The sequence below is a fragment of the Lissotriton helveticus genome, chromosome 3_1 (genome assembly GCF_964261635.1).
Source record: "Lissotriton helveticus chromosome 3_1, aLisHel1.1, whole genome shotgun sequence".
Taxonomy (NCBI): Eukaryota; Metazoa; Chordata; class Amphibia; order Caudata; family Salamandridae; genus Lissotriton; species Lissotriton helveticus.
Window position 1 is genome coordinate 1,825,011,388 of NC_136061.1, and position 21,068 is coordinate 1,825,032,455.

General features: G+C 42.4%; 1 long non-coding RNA gene across 1 annotated transcript in view; it reads left to right on the plus strand.

Annotated features, from left to right (window-relative positions):
• LOC144825173 (uncharacterized) overlaps positions 1–18,987 on the plus strand; it is a 406,218-nt gene extending 387,231 nt beyond the window's left edge. Inside the window, exon 4 of the long non-coding RNA XR_013609315.1 lies at positions 18,586–18,987. This is a non-coding gene — a long non-coding RNA (uncharacterized LOC144825173). The remainder of the gene's footprint in view (positions 1–18,585) is intronic.
• The last annotated feature ends 2,081 nt before the right edge of the window (positions 18,988–21,068 follow it).

Sequence of the window (21,068 nt, forward strand, 5' to 3'; positions counted from 1 at the left end):
AAAGTAATCAACCATGCTGAGAATACTGAGGACACAGCTGAAAAACGGAGAATGGGCTCAGACAATGCTAGACAGCGCAGCAGAAGTGAGCATAGCTCGCAAGATCCTTATGAATCATCTGGAGACAGTGGACACGAATGAATACATTCAGGTGGAAACTGCAGATACCAGGGTTAGCAAACCTCATAAAATATATGAAATAACATTGCGTATAGAGGGGGATAAGACTAGGAAAATAAGGGGTCTCTTTTGGGATAATCTCTCCAAGGGCTATGACATCCTTCTAGCTGAAAGAGACTGGCCACCAGAGTTTGTCAGGGAGTGCCCTCATGGCGAAGAAATAATTATGCCTGCCTTCTCAAATCATATTCCAATTCATAAAAAATATACACTTGCAAGAAAGTGGGCAGTAGCCCAAGCTCCTGCATTATATAAAAACCATGTGGGATGGGATGAGGACTCTCCTCCTCACAAAATCCAGTTAAAATCACAACCTACTGCTCAGAGGCAGTACCCAATTAAGCAAGAAGCAAAAAAACGGGTAAAAGAGATCCTAGATCAACTTGAATACCAGGGGGTGATTGAAACTTGCACCTCACAAATGAATAATCCTTTGTTTCCTGTCTCCAAACCAGACAATTCATATCGTCTTGTTTTGGACTACAGACACCTTAACTCATGTTGCAAAACCTTTGCAGTACAAAACTCGCATAGTGCTGCACTAATGAATAACATAGTGCGCAAAAAATACAAAACAACATTAGACATCTCTAATGGATTCTTCTGTCAAAATATAGCACCAGAGAGCAGATATTTGACCGCGTTCTCAATAAATGGCGTGCAAAAAAAATTCTGTCGTTTGCCCCAGGGGTTTAAAAACAGCCCAGGATTATTCTCAGCAAGAGTAACAGAGTTACTACAAATATATGATGATGAGGCATTATCTTATGTCGATGACATCTATCTAACAGATGATGACTTGGATACTCACTTGAAGAGAGTGAACACCATAATACTTGGGTTCGCAGCAGAGGGTTACAAATTCAACTTTAAAAAGTCAAGAATTGCCCATCTAACTGTCCTGTTTTTAGGATATGAACTATCAAGTGAAGGCAAAAGCCTGGCTGACAATTTCCTAGAGAAATGTGCTGTAATCCAAGCACCTAGAACACTAAAAAACTTACAATCAATTCTAGGTTTCCTGAATTTCGGAAGAACTTACATTATAAATTATGCAGAGAGAGTTAAACCTCTCTATGATCTTATAAAACCAGATTTTAAAAGAATCAATTGGACTCAAAAACACACAGAAATGTTGAGATCTTTACAAACAGATATGTTAGTTAAAACAAAATTACAAACACGTGACAACACACGCAACCTTGTGATTCGAGTCATCCCAGGAAGATGCGGATTCACATACCTGACCTCTAATGAGGGAGAGAAGGTACCAATAGCATACAAATCACATTTGTACACAGAAGCTGAAAAAAGGTTTAGCATTAAGGAAAACATTGTTCATGCGGTTCAAACAGCAGTAGCAAAAGAAAAATACGAAGCCGACGGTAGACAGGTTACAGTCAGAACAGCAGAATCAGCTTTTGAGGCATTAACAACACCATGTAATTTACCGACAACGGCACTGAATCCAGAATGGATACAATGGGTAAACTCTGTTGCTACAGACAAAGTAAAATACTATTTTGACCCGGAAATGAAAGAATTAAAATATCTAGAATATGAGAGAGAATACCCTCTGCCAATCGACATTCTGCCTTTACGACAGTACGCCTGTGTAATATATACAGACGGTCATGCTCAACCCTCAGTTTGGGGAGAGCTGGCTTACAACGCCACATGCGAAATTGTAAAAGAAGTGTGGCGCGGAGGTAAATTAAGACCTCTACTTACAAAAACACACTCAGTAGAAAATAATTCAGAACAACAAACTGAAATAATAGCGTTAAAAATGGCGCTAGATAATGCCGATCGCGAATTCCCGACACTTATAGTGTGCGATTCGTATTACTGTGTCAAATCATACAATAACGATTTACAGAAATGGATTCAAAACGGTTACAAAGATGACACAGGTGCAACAATAAAGCAAAAAGTGCTTTGGGAACAAGTAGTTCTTTTACAGAAAGAACTACCAAAAACTCACGTGATACATTCACTGAGTCATCAGCGTGATGGCGTTCACGTTGCAGGGAATTCATTGGCTGAGACAGCCACAGCGGTAGCAACTAAATCGGCTTCCGTAGCTACAAAAAAGCGTACAGTAAAATACATTGACGGAGAAACTGTGCTGGCAGTGAAAACGTCATCAAAAGGCGACTGCTCAGCGCTACCGATCAATTACCCACTCAATTATACATACATAATCGATGCAAACTCAGTCCCTTTTGCTCGAATCCCTGGAGTGGGGGATAGAGCAATTCCAAACACGGACAGGAGAGGCTTGTTAATAGCAGACGCACATATGGGTGAGGGTCTCAGACACCTTAAGCTAAAAGATTCTCTGGAAGAATTACAATCAGTGTACTGGTGGCCAGGCATGAGCCTGCATCATCACATTTTTGTAAAAAACTGCCCAGACTGCAACAGAGATCGCAGTGGCGAGAGAAACGGTTTACTACCATGGCGTTTCACTCCAGAATGTATCAAATCAACAAAAAAATAATAAAAACACAGTATGAATAATGCGTCGTATTAACATGTAGAGACTATCTTCACTTATAATTTAGACCCCAACTTTCGGCTGACGTCGGAACTGTTATACAAAGATTTGCGAGTCTAGAATGGATATACGCTAGAAGCATGTTACGTTCTGACCAAAAACTTTCCTTTAGCTCTAAAAACAGCTTATGGGGGGTGACTGGTCAGAATGAACATTGCATTGCGGGACTCTTCTCACTTCCTTCCTGAGGGAAACGGGATGGTGTAAAGAAAAAACCAAGGCATAAAGCAATCTATAACAGCAAAGATATTAGGTTCAGGAGTTGGGTGGGTCAAACATTTAATAAGTGTCCAACGTAGTCTAAATCACCTGCCAAGAAATTCTCTGAAAGGACTCCGTACGAACTATTGTTTGGGATTAGAATGTTAATCCAGGACTTAGATAGTCAGACTTCAGTGGTTAAAGTAAAATGCTTTGATATCAAAGATCGCTTGGCTATTTTACAGGACTTAAATGAAACAAGAAAAGACCTGAGCAACATAAAGTTGAAACAGCAGCCAGCAACCACTGAAGAAAAACCACCTGTCCCAGCAAGGCCTGTCTGGATTCCAAAAGTCGGGGATCTGGTCAGAGAGAAGATCGCGGTAAAGAAGGAATTTGGGCCTTCTTACAGAAAAGCAGTTCCTGTCTTGTCTATCAACGGGACAAGATCAGTAGTACTACCGCCCCTTGCTGGTAAAAAGGAGAACCAAGTCATATCCATCGACCTGGTTAAACCACAATCATGTGGCCGATAACAAATAGTAGGCCAAGTGGACTCCCAAGAAGTAGCAGAACACCAAAGTTTGCTACATCCACAGAGGTTCAAACTGAAAGACTGATCACATTTGGAAAATCTACAGTGAAACAACAAGGACTATGCAACAAAGCAATGGAACTTGAACCTCTTAAAACCCAAATAAAAACTTTCATCAAGGAACAACAACCTACGTTGATGTAACTACAGACTTTGCTAATGAAATAAAGCAAAATCCAAAAACAAAAAGTAATCCAGAAGCAATTGGAACAATTGACAGAACGGCATCCGGCTACTTCATCAACTTCGATGATGTTTCAGAAGATCCAAGTGAACCAGAAGTACAGCCATCAACAAAAACTTTTAAAGACAAAGCAAAGGAACTTTTTCATCAACTAAAGGGAACCTATCTGACTTCTCAATGGATTGAAATTTGGGTGACATTAGGTGCGTTTATCCTCATACTTTGGCTCATCATGGTACTATGCTTGGGACATTTCATTGAGGGAAAATATGCTAAAATGGACACAGCAAGCCAGAAAATCAACTTGGTCCTTAAACCACACACATCTTCACACGTCAAGAAAAGAGAACTTTCTTCAGTGAACTTCACAGCCAATCCTATACCAGGCGGTGTAGCATGGGACAATACTGATTATGAAATCTATGGCCCGGTTGAAATCCTGAAGTATCCACATCAATTTAAGATCTCGTTAAATGACTTTGTAAAACCAAGCACATTCGCTGATGATTGGGACTTTGAAAGTATAAATGATATGATGTCTGACCTAGTAATGTCTGCTAAATTTACAGAACATGATTATTTGCAGGGTTCGTCTAATTATGATCAAATGTTCTGCTACAACCACTATGGTAACCATTATCTCCATAAATCTGCACAACCTAGAAATGTTTTAAATTATAACCAATGGGAACATTGTGCTACTCCACCAAAGGGTAGTTCTAAAACATTTTATGATAAATATGCATATTTTTCAGGGTTTAACACAAGTAATGCAGAAACATTTTATTTCAAATTGTCGAATAAGACAGGTATGAAGACCATGCTTACAAACACGAAATTGATATATTCAGATTCATTTTTTGAGCAAATGAATACATTTGGTTTTGATTTCTGGAACAATAACATTGAAACAAAAACTGTTTGGGGTACAAAAGATTGGCAAGTACAAGGTATAGAATCATTGTTCAGAGCCTGTATGATCCCAGAACAAATTATATTCTTGAATAACACTATTCAACAAACTACCTGTCTTGGCTTAGCCAAAATCAAAGACTTAAACAAACCGTCTATTTCAAAGCCAACAACGAACAGTAATAGCTCTATGGATGTTGAGATAGACGTGAACCATATTTTAAACCAAAACAGAACACATCCTGATTGGAAACAATGGTTGATCTGGCCCACATCCACAAATAACTGTCAAGACAGATTCCTGAACAAAATACAGGGGTTCAAATTGACCAGGCCAGACCCTAGATATTCCCAAAGACAACATCCAGGGATAGTAACTACTTACAGTGTGGGCAAGCTCTGCCTTCAATGGCTACAAACATCCACACTGGCAGAAATTAAGCAACACCTAACTTTACTTCAAGAGGGTGCTGACTTGCGTGATTTCATTATGGGACCACGCAAACAGCGTCAAAAACGTTTCATAGCGGCCTCTATATATGCAGCTTACAATGAAGCCTGGAAAGTAACTCAAATTGAGACAGCAGAAAAATACGGGAAATTGACCGTATTAATTTGGAAAAATCACTTTCTGTTGTGGACAATGGGTTAATGACTCTGTCCTCCAGAATATATTCACTGGACAGTATTGTGTCTTCAGCAATCGATATAATATCGCAAGACTTACTGATGTTACAACACGGTCATTCCCAATTGCGTTCTATTGTACAACTTGGCTGGACGTTACAAAATCTGCGTTCAGGCTATGTGCCTTGGCGTTTAATCAACACAACGTCACTATTTAATATCTTTAACCTTACTGATAAACAAATCAGTTTGGCACAGAAGGGTGCTGACTATACAATTCTGAGCATTGAAAAACTTGAGAGATTACCATTGACAATGTCAGAACGACCTGTCATTGAATGGATAATACATAGGATAATAAATATTCCGATAACAACTTTCCAGTTTCAATACTGCCAAAAATATATACAGGCAGGCCAGTATGAAAGGTTGGGTAAAGGATACTTTAAGTCAACATGGAACTTGCCCTATACACACGCATGTGTTAGTAATAAAGGACAAAGTGTGTTCCTTAGTGGCAATAATTGTGAAAGGTCACTAAGCGGTACACTTCTGTGTCAGGGTATTAGTTTGCATCTAGCATGTGAAGGGACTTCAAATAACCTTTCATGTCACCAGCTAGGCACACCTGCAACACAAATAGAACCATTCTTTAGGAGACTCTCGAACGGGAGTTACATTCTAATTGTAGATCGCAGATGTTGCAGTCTGCTGCCCGGAAAACCTTATCTCATAACCGTGACTACGAACGTCATGTGCTGTGAACGAGTATTGTTCCCAAACGATGCCCGAGACAGGGAGGCAAGGTTATGGCCCAGTTTGAAAATTTCTTCTATTCGAATTGATACTTTAAGCGGACAGTGCTCCTACAGACGCCAACCATGTTAACGTCATCAAAAGAAACGTATGATCTCCAAGTTGCAAGGACAACTGCTGAGATTCATTCACTGTTATCAACCAATTCCCCCATACATTTCGCAGAAATACTGAGCGAAATCTTAAATATTTCTGATACAAGTGGAATCGCGAGTGTATTTAAGACAGTGTTTTCGGGAGCTTTAACCCCATTCAAAGCCATCCTGGGTATTTTTCCTGATTTTGTCCATTCCATCTTTGGCGGACTTCCTCTCCTTTTGGGACTAGTGGCAGGCATCCTATTTTTCAACCTGTTACTTCGCTATGGCAAACCACGTCACAGACAAGACACCAGCGATAATGGAAGAAACAATCCGAGCTATTTGCTACCGGGACCGCATAACTAAAGTCCTTGGACTAGCACGGCTACGAGATTTAAACATGACTTGGTTTCTTTCATTTAGACCGATGTGGCAAAGTTGTGTTATGCCTGTATTAAGGTGCTTGCTATGCGGCGAAGAATGCGTGTTGGACACCTGTCTGACACTACAATCGGATGTGCCAATGGACGCAGAGACTTTGTTGGGTCCGGTAACGGCTCATGCATTGTGCTGTCCCCAGCGGCTACCAATCCTGATGACGGCATTCGTGGAGACTTCACCACTACGATTGAAGAGTTGTGAAGTACAAGATGAAAGCAGCATCGATCAGGTACGACCTTCTGTCAGCTATGCTGATCGAAACATCAATGAAGGCAATCATGCTCATGAATGCATGTTACAAAATTTTTTCGAGTTAGTGGAACTTTCGCAAGAAGCAGTTGACAGTTTTTCGAAAGTCTCAACAATATGATGTTTTCACCAGAGCAGAAAGAATGACTTTGAACAAACTAGCACACGGCGTTCCATACACCCTGAATTTGGCCTTGAACTTTGAAAATAAAGCAATAAGAAATGTTCTCACCAGTTTTTACGGAGAGCGAGACATTTTTTTTCTTTCCCCTTCCATTTCCAAAAATATTTACGATTTTTTGGGACACTTATCTTCTGCTTAAAGTAAAACTATTCCTAGAGAACAAAATTTCTATTTTTAGCTACTCTAGAGACATTAGCTACCCTCTAGCATGTTCACAAGTATTTATGATTTTGTGATGGGATGGTCTCGAATTTTTCTTCTGTATTAAGAGCCATTTCATGTGTAATTTCCGCATTTCGTTCATACTGATTTCAAAATATGCGTTTAGATTTAGCATTATTATACTGCTTGAAGTGCATATAGTAACTATACTCATCTTTTCGTGTATTTCGCATTTCCAATTTTCAAAATGCATTTGATTGTATTTTGGGGTGGTTCGGTATACACATGCACTACTAGTTTTGTTTACTATGCCTAGATTTGTAAATATGGACATAGATTACGTGGAGTGGGTGTGATGTATTTACTATGGGTACTGTATCGATCCCCCTATTTCTGACCTTTGTCTGGTTAATAATTAACTAGCAGCCATTCAACTGCACAGAAACCCGTTATCTGATTAGCCAAACAATGGCACAGAAGCCCGTTATCTGATTAGGTCAGAGCGCATGCCATCTCATTAGGCAAGCACTATTTCTCCAGCCCCCTAATAGGCATACAGTGTTCTCAAAACAAATCAAACCTACCACGACCTGGGAAATCCCCACAGCCATTGTTTTGATTTAACCGAGAACTTCAGTAAAGAATGTGCGAATGATCAGTTCGTATGACATCCTTATTGACGTATTTATGTCCATCCTTACGTCAATCTCGGCACCTTTCAGGTATAAATAATACCGACATTGCCTTAAGCAAACACACAAGGTGGTGACAAGATTGGAGCAGCGAGACTTGCCGAGGAGCCCAGCTGACCGCGAAGCCCACAGATGCTGCCCCTCCATTCTGACGCGCTGAGAGAGAGACGCTGCCTTTTCTCCTGCCGAGAAATCCAGCTCCGGCGCTTCCAAGCCGCCCTCGCAGGCAGCTGGAATATCAAGCCCTGAGATAGAGATACCAACCCTCCAGCCTTCTAAATCCCAGGTACTGAACTGAATAACCCTTTGTAGAGAATTCTTGAAGCAGACTCTTGGCAAAACAAACTTAACTTAAACTGCTACTTATCTACTCCCGCCCACGTATTAGGCTTAGGTCAGGTACATTGGGGTAGGCGTAGTTAGAAGCACCAGTTGAGTACGATTAGTCAATGTATATATGTATGTATCTATTTTATCCATTTTAAGTATCATATGGCTAAGAAACCATATCAATGCTTTTACAGTATTATTTTATAATTCTGTTATTACTGTATGCACTTTACTTAACTATAAGTATTGCAATAATAGCGATTCATTTCTCTTGTATGAGAAAAGAGACTGATCAATAAATAACATCTTTTTATTGAACACGCCCGTCTCTTCCTTTTCTCTACAATCTGGTGAAACTAAGAATGCACTGAACTGACTGAGTAAAATAAGTTGTCTTTTGTTTTCACACGACTCTAGAGATACACTCTTGATTAGGGGAGAGCAAAGTTGTCATGTTCTATGGTTGTCAGAAACTAAATCCCTTCTTGTCTATCCAGGGAGGTTAAACTCCTCCTTGTCTATTCGAGAAAGTTTCTAGTGAACTCTGAGCTAGCTGGCAAACATTAAACTTTAAGTCTAATATCGACAGTAGAAGACCTAGTTAACCTCTGTCCTACGTCTATACTATTGAAGATATTATTCCAATGCGCAGAGCCTATTGGGATAATAGGAACTACACTACAACATTAAAGACCCTCAATCAAGCTTACTGTTTCCTGTCTTTACTTCTGTGGGTCCACCACCTCACAGTGGTTCACAGGAAGAATTTTCTTTTTAACAGCAGTCTTATTTCCTTTAATAAAGATAGTCTGTTTTAGTGACGTACTTCAAAAATATTGATATGGTGGATCAGATTCCAACCCAGTCCGAATCATAATTTTGTATCACTTATCTGTTAATACATAAGTTAGTTTGTAAAATTCTACACTGTCTCAAAAATACTGGTTGTCAATTACATCTAGTTTTTGCGACCAGTGCAATGATACATCTGGCCCCAGGTATTACAGTAAATGCAGCTGAAGAAATCTGAAGTCTAGTACTCATGCAGTAAATATAAAAGAAAATCAAAAATCTTTAAACCTAGTTGAGCAAATGGAAAGGGGAATGAAACAGGACTCTCAGCATATTAAAGAAATTGGTGTAGTAATAACAGTTTTGTTCAGATTAAACACACAAGTTGTGAAAGATTAATACATAAATAAACACATCTCCTAATAATATGGTCACCTGTATTTGGAAACTTGTAACCAGGGTTGGAATTTTGTTGTTCATGTATCAGTACACTTTCTTTTCATCCCACAACTAAATCTTTGGTACAGTACTATCCATGTTCAGCTTATTCCACCAAATGTAGACCATGGGGAATTCTTTGGAGGGCTATTGTGGGTGCTGACCTCTTTCATAGAAGTGGAAATTATATCGTCTGGGGATTTGAATTGTGTGTTGAATGGAGGGGGTGGTGCATCTACCATGAGAGAGTACTAATCTAACTGTGACAAGGAGTCTTGAGATGGTGGACGGGATAGGCTTGCTAAATCTGTGGAGGGCACAGCCAGCCTCTGCAATTAATTTGTGCTATATGCTAACAATGGGCAAACATAGTAGACTGAACCACTTCTTTGTGCAAATTTGAAAACGTAACATATTTGGCCAGGTATCTATCAGAACATTCATTCTTGATCGCCACTTATGTAGGTGGTAGACATATTCCCAAAGCCCCACAGTAGTTCTAGAATGCTGAGGCCCTACAGGAATTGATCTTATGCGATATTTCTTAACTAACTCCAGCAGAACTGACAGTAGATCGGTAGAGTGGGAGGCAATGAAGCTGGTGATGCGGAGGAATACATGGCCTAAACATGTGGGGTTGAAAAGATGCTGGAACAAACCCTGCATGTGCATGAAAAATGGCTGAAAGAGGTGGAAGTAAATGTACTTCATCACCCACAGAAACTCACACATTGGAAAGCTCTCAAGAATACACTCATCAACACAAGGGACACACTTGAAAGATTTACCATCAGGAGATAAAGGCAAAAACTGTATAAGGAAGGGAATACATTTGGTAGGTTGCTGGCATGGTTACTTAAGAGAGAGAGACTAAACATACCCCCATGTTGAGAGTCAGAGATAGACAAGGTCAAGGGATACTCACACAAAAGGACATCAATGGTTTATTTTTTTGTGCATATGTGAGATTCATATATGCAATGCTAGATAGTTAACCACCCAAAGATCCTATATTGCACGACTCCCACTGCACTATTTCCTGATCAGAGTGAAATATTTGCAGCTCCCCTAAATAGAGAGGAATGTTGGTGTAGAACGACTGGATTTTCTCAGATCAGAGAGAATCCTCCCTTATACCAGATAGGAGGGCGATGTACCCGGTGGGGTATCAGAGGCATTTGCATGGGGGCAGGGAAATAAATGGGTTCCCGCTGTCAACGGCAATAGTGGTTGATATCTGGCAGAGTGTAGAGAAACTCATGGGGTGGAACTAACGAGTTAATCTGCGACACCACTGTGAGAGGTGGAGGCACTGCGGGGGCTCAGGAACATTGAGGGATACAAAAAGTAGGACTTGTTGGGCATCTCGGTGGTGGGGGATGTCTGGAGAGATCTAGGATTGCTCTCCTTTCTGTCCCCCCTAGAGTATAGGGTGGTTATCTCCCCCCTACATACGCATGCCAGTTCCTTGGTATACACCATGCTCTTAGCTCACAGTCTCCCTGACTTGGTCCCCCCCCCTTAGAGCTCGATGGGAAAGGGACCTAGGTGTGCTGGAGGAGCGGGCTTGGGGGAGGCCTTTCGCTACCCACTGGAGGTGGCGATCCAGGCAGGTTTTTGCCTTGTTCAGCTAAAACTATTACATAGAGTGTACTTCACGTGGAAAGGCCCATATAGACTGGGGCGAGGTGATTCTGACCTTTGTGGGGTTGCAGCCGGAGGGGTACTCTGCTCCACACATTATGGGAGTGCCCACTGGGAGCAGATGGGGTTGTGTTTTTCTGCGGTGATAAAGGTCTGACTGCAGCGTATGCCTCTGTTGGGTTGCTTGGGTATCTGGGGGGAACAGACTTTGGAGAAGTATGCCCTGCTTTTCTTTAATGTGGCCATGGCGGTTGAAAGGAGAGATATAGCTAGGCAGTGGGGGAACTCTCTCCTGCCTACATTGTGGAAATGGGAATCGAATCTTAGTTGGTGTATGCAGGCGGAGGAGAAGGTGTATAAATCTTGGGGATGTCCCCGCAGGTTTTAGAGAAACTGGCATCCCTGGAAGGTCGAGGAGGCCTGCCGTTGAGGGTGGTCACCTACCATTGGGGAGATCCTAGGGGTCTCGTGGATGCTGACTGTTCAGGTATTGATGGGAGGGCTTCCCGATCTTGGTCACAAAAGGTGATAGAATACGTGGAAGATATGTCCCGTCACCTATGCTCAGAGTGTCTATAGTGATAGAGAATGAGGTAGGTAGATACGTGGATCTGTTATGTATGTGCCTGGTATAGAGCGACTGTCCGGTTGTGGATTGGGAAGGGGAGGTGGATGGTTGTTGGATGTTGGCGGGAGAGTTTCTTTTTGGTGTAAAGTTGGCCGGCTTGCTGGTCCTGTATTGCCTTTATTGGTGTGCTGTGTGTACCAAGTTGATAAATACAAATAAACAGATAGATTCTTTCAAAACAATAGAGAGGAATTAACTGCAGCAATTAAAGACATGCCGAAAGCTAAAATACCCAAAGTTGATGGCTTTGCCAATTGAACATGGGGTTATTAGTAAGGCAAGTTCCTGGAAGTATACAGTGAAAGCTATGAGGCTGGTGCACTGCTTGAATCCATGAGGGAAGCTCAGATCACACTTAACCCCAAACTATACAGAGATCCTGAGATAGTGATGTCATACTTTCCTAATTCAACGTTAAATGTAAATATTACATTCTTAGTAAAGTGTTAGCAAAGAGACTTACTGAAGGTATCACAGACCTTTTATGAGTATCAATGTGGTTAATGCCACATGGAAACACTATATTTAACATATGTATTCTGACACATATCCTTCAAACAGTGGGTACGGAAGACAAATTCACATTTTCCCTGCTAGACATTGAACAGGATTTTGATTTGGCCTGTTCGATCTGCAGGTGAGAACCTCTGCTAGCAATGTGTCTGCTACAGGCATACATTAAATGGGTACAGTTGTTATACACTAGACAAGTGGTCAGGGTCCCAACAGGCCATATCCTCTCATAGCCGTTCAGAATAGAATGAGGGTCGAGGCAGATCTGCCCACTTTCATCATTGCTATTTGCATTGGTGATGGAGCCACTAGCCTGTAGATTACGAGTAATGCTTTGACTCAGAGGAATTCAAGTGGGGGATACCACACACACTGTGTCTCTATATGCTGACAATGGCTGACTATATCTTAGACACCAACATATTCTGCTCTGATCCTTTTTCACATGTTAGCTGAATGTGGAACAGTATCAGGGTTATATATCCACCACACTAAATCTAAATTATTTCTGATGAGGGGACTTTTGGAGTTGGATGACAGCCTATTGCAGAGGGTGGATATTCCTTTAGTGACTATAGAATTCAGAGAGTTGGGCATACATATTTCAATGAATGAAGCAGAGAGACTAAATATGGTTAGAGTGTGGCAGATGGACTTCAGCCTTCAATTAAGTTCTGGAAAATGCTCCAGCTGTAGGTAATGGGCAGAGTATCACTGGCAAAAATTGGGTTTTTCGCCAGATGCTTATACGTATTACAAGAGGCCACACACATCCAATATATCATTTTTGTGATTTTAAAGCACTTAATGGTGGAACTGATCTGGGTGGGCAAAAGGATTAGAGCCAAATTAGATACTCTGAAACGGGAATGGGAACAAAGTGGGAGTTCCAGGTATACGGAGATGTGCTTCATGGCAGCTCAACTACAACATGCGGTGCGTTGGCTGGATTAGGGGTCAACTGGGAGAAGATCCCTACGTAAGGGCATGCCCGAGGGGAATCACCTGCAGAACCTACTGATGTGGGTACAGGGAGCCCCTAGACGATTACCTTATGCAATTAGGTATGTCTGTTTCATATGGGATAGAGTAATCAAGACAATATTCAAACACCCACCGTTCACACTGGAAATGTTGATTTGGAGTATTTATGCCTTGGGCAGATTGTCAACAAGAAAGTTGGAAGCGGGGTGATTGTTTAACTTTAGCACATTTACATCCTGAGAGCATGTCTGTACCATTTGAAGGTGGTCAAGATAACTTTGGGATTTGCAGAAGCCACGTTCTACAATATGTACAACTGTCTCACACGTGTAGGAGCATATGGACCTCTTTCGTTGAAGCCATACCACAGACACAGACAATGACAAGGTTATTTGGCCTCCCTCAGGGTAGATACTTAATTTCCAACTTATACAGAGTGCTACAGCTGGACAAAAAAAAAGTTCAGGACAAATGGCAAGCTTATTTAGAATTACTGACAAAGATTGGTTGATGGTTTGTCAGGGGTGAAGTCTGTGTCTATTAATGCATGTTTCAAACTAATGCAGTAAAATTATGTCCATATGACATACATTACTCCTGTTAAAATGATTAGAATTTACCAAGGCAGATTATCACAATGAGGAATGTGCCAGTTAGAGGACGCAGACTTCCTACATGTCACATGGAACTGTCCAGTTATACATGCTTTCTGTTAGGAGATTACCTGCAGGATTGGGCAATATGTGACAGGCGGTCAACCACCTACAATAAAATAATACTTTCTGGATATACTGCCTCAAGGAGGAAAAAAGAGGGACTTGGGCGAAATGTTTATCAGATTGGGTACTATTCTAGCTTTGTGATGTTTCACTAACCATTGGATGAGTTCTAGAGTACAGCCTAAGGAGGGCTGGATCTGTGATATAGACAGCTGCAAAGGAATCACGAGTAGAATAGTGAGGCGAGATGATAAGTTACCAGAAGAATTGATAAAATGAGCCAAGATGATACGGGCTCTCTCTAACCCATGTGGAACAAGAACTCTGTGAGGAGAGAATGTACCTGACAATAAATAATATGTGATCTAAATACAGAGGAAGGACTCAGTATTGCAGTGTAAACAACAGGAACAGTGGTGACTGCACACTCTGAGGGGGGAGGCGGGGGCAGGAGTAGGATATGGGAAGAATGAAAATTGTCTATTAACATAAGGAATCTGGGACTGGTCTACTGAACATATTTTAATGAGGATCGGTGGGTGCGAGAGACTATTGAGAAACTGATGAGCCACGAACTGTTTTGATTTGAAGCCGCATGGCTGCACATGGACTATAGTCATGAATATGACTTCCTGTTGGCTCTATAAAATGTATATATAAGGTTATGGAGAAGGAAGAGGAGATCTTGCCTAATGACTAAGGACATGTCTTAGTTTTAGATACACTTTCTTTACACAGGAAATAAGGTAGACAATAATTTGATGCAGATGCAATATTGTCAATTGTATATTTATTATAGTTTATTTAGAAAAGTCACTTAAAAAATCCTGGAAAGATAAAAGCACATACAACTCACATGTCAATCCTTGCACTGACTGACATTAGTACCAAGAAAAACCTTCAAGTTGCGCTGGACCACCCACAAAATATAGAACATTCAGGTTCAAAGTACTTGAGCAATTTGATTAATTATTACAAGCATTTCATGCGTACCTTGTATGGAGTATGCCCTACAGAAATTCTTCAGGTCTGACAGTTTATACTATTCACAGATGTTCTAGGGTGTATACAAAGATGCTCTCTAGATGGGGGAGAAGAAGGGTTTCTCAAATCCAAGACGGGATCACCGGATAACTTTTCCCAACTCATACACTACTACTCCTAAGTATACTGTAACCTAAATTCTGGATGGATGCCCAGATTTACTCAATAACCTTCATAACCTTGAATGTGATGCCCCACATAGGGTTTTTGTGACCCTCACACTACTGAAAACATGCCAAGACATGCTACATTTCCCAGAGTGCCACAGGAGTCTCTTTATGGTTGAAGCCATTTTATATCAAAGACACCCCCAAACACAAATAAGCTGCAGACGACCCCACCAGACACTACTCCAAGATCCGCAATATTCCAAATGTTATGTTTTATTGCACCTTGCATATCATCTGCTTATCATGGTTGTGTCCACAACCATACGCAGCGAGAACTTTGCCTAGTCGCATGGAGCCTAACTCAACATTTTACATAGCTTGCGTAGGGACCTCTCCCACCTCACTTACACTTACACTGAACCAAATGTTAGTATTCTGCATGCACTACACAGCACACTCTTGCACAACACATGGTACCAACACATGACCACAGAGGGCGCCCAGACATGGGCTAAGTCATGCTATGCCTGCTCGTTGATACACCATGCCGTGGGCACAGACAGACTTTACCTATCACAAGAAATAGCCCCCAAAAAAGCAAAATGTCTCATCCACTTGTACCTATGTAGGATTAGGACCAAGATACAACCCAGTGGAGTAGAACCTCATAGAGTAGTGGTAAACATCACCCAGTATGCAGGGACGTAGGAAGGGGCATGCGGTGGGTGTGGGCCGCCCCGGGTGTCATTACTGAGGGGGGATGACAAAATGGCAAAAATATGTGTTTTAAACACATATTTTTGTCATTTTGTCACCCCCTTGAATGATGTCACCCTGGGCTTGACAAAATGGCAAAAATATATGTTTTAAACACATTTTGTCAAGCCAGGGGTGACTTGAAATTTTCAGCACTGTGTACCACCTGACCTTGCTAGGCCACTGCTGGAATGAAACCAACCCTACAGGGTTACGCCATTTCACTGAGTCTAGCGGCATCCAAACTTAGTTAGACAGAATGCGCAGGCAGGTCACAATAGGAGAAGACACTGTTTGGCCCTGAGATTTTCCAGAGAAGAGTCTCTTGGAGGTAGCAGGACCACCGCACCAGTGCACAAACATATCCGCCCCGGCCTCTGTCTGTGGTCCCAGGGTGGCCCTTAGCGTATCTGGGTCAGTATTCTTTAATATTAAGTGGATGCCACAAATTGAGTTCTAGTGCAGGGCCATTCACCTTGATGATACAAAAGGAAATAAGTCTAGAAGGGAAGGGTTGAATGCCAGCATAGATACCACATGTCAGGAATTCTGGGACACAGAGATAGAAAGATACACGTGCTAGAAAGTAAGGGCAACCCCTAATTTTATGGAAACTTAGACTGTATTCTTTAGTTTCCGAGACAAAGGAACAATCCTGCATGGTACAAATGAGAATTGTGAACTAATACTGCACGTACCGGATATGCAAAGGGGCACCACCATGTTGATGGATACTTACTAGCAATGAGGTGAGTTTGCCTACACCAGTTCGTCCCCAATTGGCAGGGCCTCTGCACACTCATAACCATACACACCCCAAACCTGGTCATCAATGGAGAAGATCTGTCCGATTTGATCAAACATCCACTACAGAAGAAAACAACTCTATTGCATCAGGCGTGAGAAAAAAGAACTGCTGATTACTTTGGCTGGGCTCAGTACAAGGACATTCTGTAAGAATCCAGATTGTTTTCTGACACTCAAGTAAACGCAGGAGGGTCCATACCCTTCTTCACCTTGCAAACAAAGGCAAAAGCTCGCTGGTTACAAATAACCAGGTGGAAAATGCCGAAGATGATCAACGATACTGAGCTCGGCCTAAACGCTATCAAGGAAGAACTAAGAGTCATCCGCCTTATGGTGATGTATATCATTAGTATGTGTTGGACTTGATGACAGCGATCAAGGTGGGGTGTGTGCCAAGATAGTGTGTTCTGCTGTACTTCTATCCCTAGAAACTACATGCATAACTGGACATTGGCTCTTGCCATCCAAGCATTACATCATCTACAAGCTGCCATGATGAAGGTGGGAGGTGCCCCTTAGCACAACTGGTTTATAGACATATTGGCTCACCCGATGGGTGTTCAAACTGTGCCTGTCATTGCTTCCCATATCTCTTTTTGTGCTGTGTTTGTGTGGTTTCCTACAAGTGAAAGTTTCCTGCTGTAAAAATGCATTCCTGAAGTTAGGTAGAATGCAAGAATCTAGGGAATTAGTAATAGACACAACAGATAGACAGCAAACCTTGAATAATGTAGCTGTCATGAAGTATGGGGTAAGTGATGTGGTTGAAAATTCAACTAGATGGGGAAATGTTAGTATTGATAAATATGATGTTGATGCACACCATGATACATGTACGTATAATAACAAGCTTGCATCTCCCCCTCTAGCCCGAGTCAGGAATACGTGGTCAGGCAGGCTGTGCAACCTAGGCCTGAAGCTACTGATTGACAGATCACGACAAGTAACCCTTAAACAAATGCATGTACAGGAAAACTAAGATCAATTCCACAAATAGGCAGCAACACCACAATGGTCTCTGGAGGTTGGCCCCGATAAATCACGTTTGGCCAGAGGATCGCGGATTCCCAAAAATACCATAAAGTCAGATGCTACAACTTAGGGACACACAGTCAATCAGAAGATAGCATGCACATTACACGCAGTGATCACACGCTCCCCATGCCAGACATCTGGACATGTACCCACTGGCACCGCATTGTGTACGCTCGAGATCGAAGCACACCTATGCTTTTTATCAAAAGACCACATTTTTGGCCCTGTGACTAGGCCCGTATTTCTGTCTCCAAAGGAATTTACAACTGTTTTATGACACCTCATGTGATGTATAAAATGACTGTCAAAACCAATGTGCTTTGAGACAGTCCTCAGACCCAGACTCTGATGCCTATTCTCTCAGCCACTGCATTTAATTAAACAATTGTTCCTGTTTTGCCAATTGCCTCTTGTCTTTCATTTTTTCAAGGTAAATTCATATTCAAGCAACAGTAGATATCTTTCACTGTCACCGGTGTCAATCCTTCACAGCCCTATGGTTTGTTGGTAGTCACAGTCATAAACGGGGAAGCAAACTATGTGCCCTGCAGGGCCACAGAGCTCAGTTCTTAGTCACAGTCCATGTTGTGGTGGACTCTCAATGCACATGAATGCAGGCCGACCGACACGTCCCCGCAGGGGACACTAGTAAGAAGGCGGCCCCCATAGTGCCACAAGATGGCACACGGGGCAGCCCAGTGCTCTGAGATCCCTGTAAGGGTCCCGCTCTTCACTTCCGGCCTGGTGTGGGCGGGGGAGAGTATATATTCCTCCCCCACCCACCTAGCGGCCTCTTTGTCCGCTGTCCCCTCACCCTGATGCCATTTCCCTCCCTACCGCATACCCGGCGCTTTCAGGGTGGGGGGGAAATGTCTTCTAATCTTTTCTCATTTGTGTTGCAGACGGAGTTACAGGGCGATCCAGAGGCGGAAAAGTACCCGGGAGTACCCTCTTCAGGAGCACAAAGGATGCTGAGGCCTAATATCCCCAGGAAGTCTGTGCGGTGGACCCTGGGGTGCGACGGCGCCCCGCTATCCTATGGGCGGTTGGAAACCTGTACAACTGGGGGTCGCTTAAACGCTCCGCCCCTCGTAGGGGGGGCGTGAGCAAGAGGGTGGACCAATGGTTCACCGGAAGTGGGAGGGGCTATCTCCTCACCACAACCGCTAAGCACCGATTGGCTAAGGCCACGATGCAAATTGGCCCATCAGGTGGTAGGCCGCGAGGGGCGGCTTGCCTTTGGATCGCCTGTAAGATAACCCACCTTGTTGGCATTTGTGTATGCTAATAAACCTGCAGCAATTTTTCTCCAACAAAAAAGTTGTCTTGTCTGCTTATTTATGCGACATGCATGTTGCTGCGAGAGGGCTGGTGAGTGGGCCGATATTGGCACTATGATTGCTATGTGAGCTGAAGCTAACAAAAAGTTACCATTGTCTCAATCTGTGGGGAGCAAGGGCCAAGCCACAGCTTACTTCAGCAATGGAGCGGTCCTTTTCCAGCACAACAAGGGGACAGGAAAAGTTCTCTAATTTATGATTTCAGATGTCTTGCTCCATATGCTACATGATTTTTAATCTAAAGGAAAAGTTGAACAATTTGATAAAGTGGCATACTTAATGTTCTTAAAACATCCCTTTTTTCAAGTAGTGTAGTGTACCTGCCTCACAAAATTATTAGTTCAGTTTATGAATGGGTGAACAAAGTTCATCGGTTGGGCATTATTCCACAAAGTCAGTGTCTTGTTAAGGTATTTTCTTCAGAGCAGTACTTTGCAACTCCACTCCTCAACATCTCTTGTTTCTCCCTAACCCTCTTACAGCTTCATCAAGAAGACAAGCACTAGCAAAGCCAATATGACTATCATATTCAATTATAAGCCAGCCTATTTGCTGTGCTAACAGACTCATGCGTTACATGGTTTAGAGCTTCGGAAGCTTCAGAACCAGAAGTTGCATACACATACACATGTAGAGTGAATTTTGGGGAATAATAAATTGTGCATGACGTACATAACAGTCGGAGAGAGAAGGTCAAGGCTTGTGACGATTGAAGATGGGACAGAGAGAAGGGAAACTATAACAGTTGGTTTTGGTCAATGAGAAGCAGAATGCAATTGAAAAAGACAGAAGATATGAAAACATAGCCAACAGCACAACAACTCAAGTCAAACTGAGTGGTGAGCCGCCCAAGAACAGCACACTGGATGGGGTTAGAGGTCAGACTGGCGACTAACCGTGGAGCTTTGTTTCACTGCATACTGTGGCCCACTATATGCCATACCACTCTCTCTGCTCTGGTTTGTGAAGGGGCTATTTGGGAATCGGCAGTGGGGTTCACACTGTAGGAGTGGTTTCCACTTCTGGGAAAGTGAGGGAGCTTCCAACCATCCCTGACATGGACTTCTTCTTCACCAACTATTACTGCAATAAAAAACAACCATTGGCTCAATGTGGCAACTCTTGGCCCACAGGTATAGCCCACTACGAGTAGCAGTGTCAGGGCTGCCAAACAACTGGCACTGAAATAAGTACAGAGCACATGGTCCTAGACAATGCTGCAGATAGTGTTTTAGTGATGGTTGCTACAAATACATAACACACAATGGCTTTCCTGCACCTTATAACTTGGAAAATGATGCACAGAGCCGGGTGACATTTCAGCAGGAGGTGACTGGGATCAGAGATAATTCAATTACACATGATCCGTTACAGCTCTGTTGCAGGCTATGTAGCCAGCGCCCATGAGTTTTGACAGAGGCTGACTGCTGATCTCTAAGCTGATTATGTTCAACAGGAGCAGGCAAGGGAGAGTTTCAAAATACATGCTGTTGCCAGATCAGAACGCAATTATGTGCATGGTAAGCTTCTTTGACATGCAGCGGCAATCTACTTTGCACTTTCTTGCAGCCTCCCCTGGAAACTGGGAGACTGCAGGCAGGAGTTGCATGATGGCTATGCTACCCTTAATGGACTACTTTGCTACATCACCAGTGCAACATCAAAACAAGTAAATCTTTATTAAATGCCATGGCTGATACCGAAACAACCCAGGAAACAAGGGCCTAAAGGGGCTCAACCAAACAAGCCAGTTGCTAAAGAAAGCTGACTTAAGGCTCCTTTTGTATGCTATGACCTGCGCTGGGTGATGTGCTGAGATCTGCAAGACACCTACAACTGAATACCTAAAACGGCTTCAGAGAAAATCCCTGGAGATATAAGGCCCAGAAGCTTCATACAAACTGAGCCTACCAATAAGATGTTAACATGACCACTACCGGCTCCATTGTGAAAAGTAAATCACATCCACTGGAACCTCTACAACCAATGATTCCATCACAGTAACCAGCTGAGAGAAATCTCACTGTGCCCATCAGCCCTCGGCT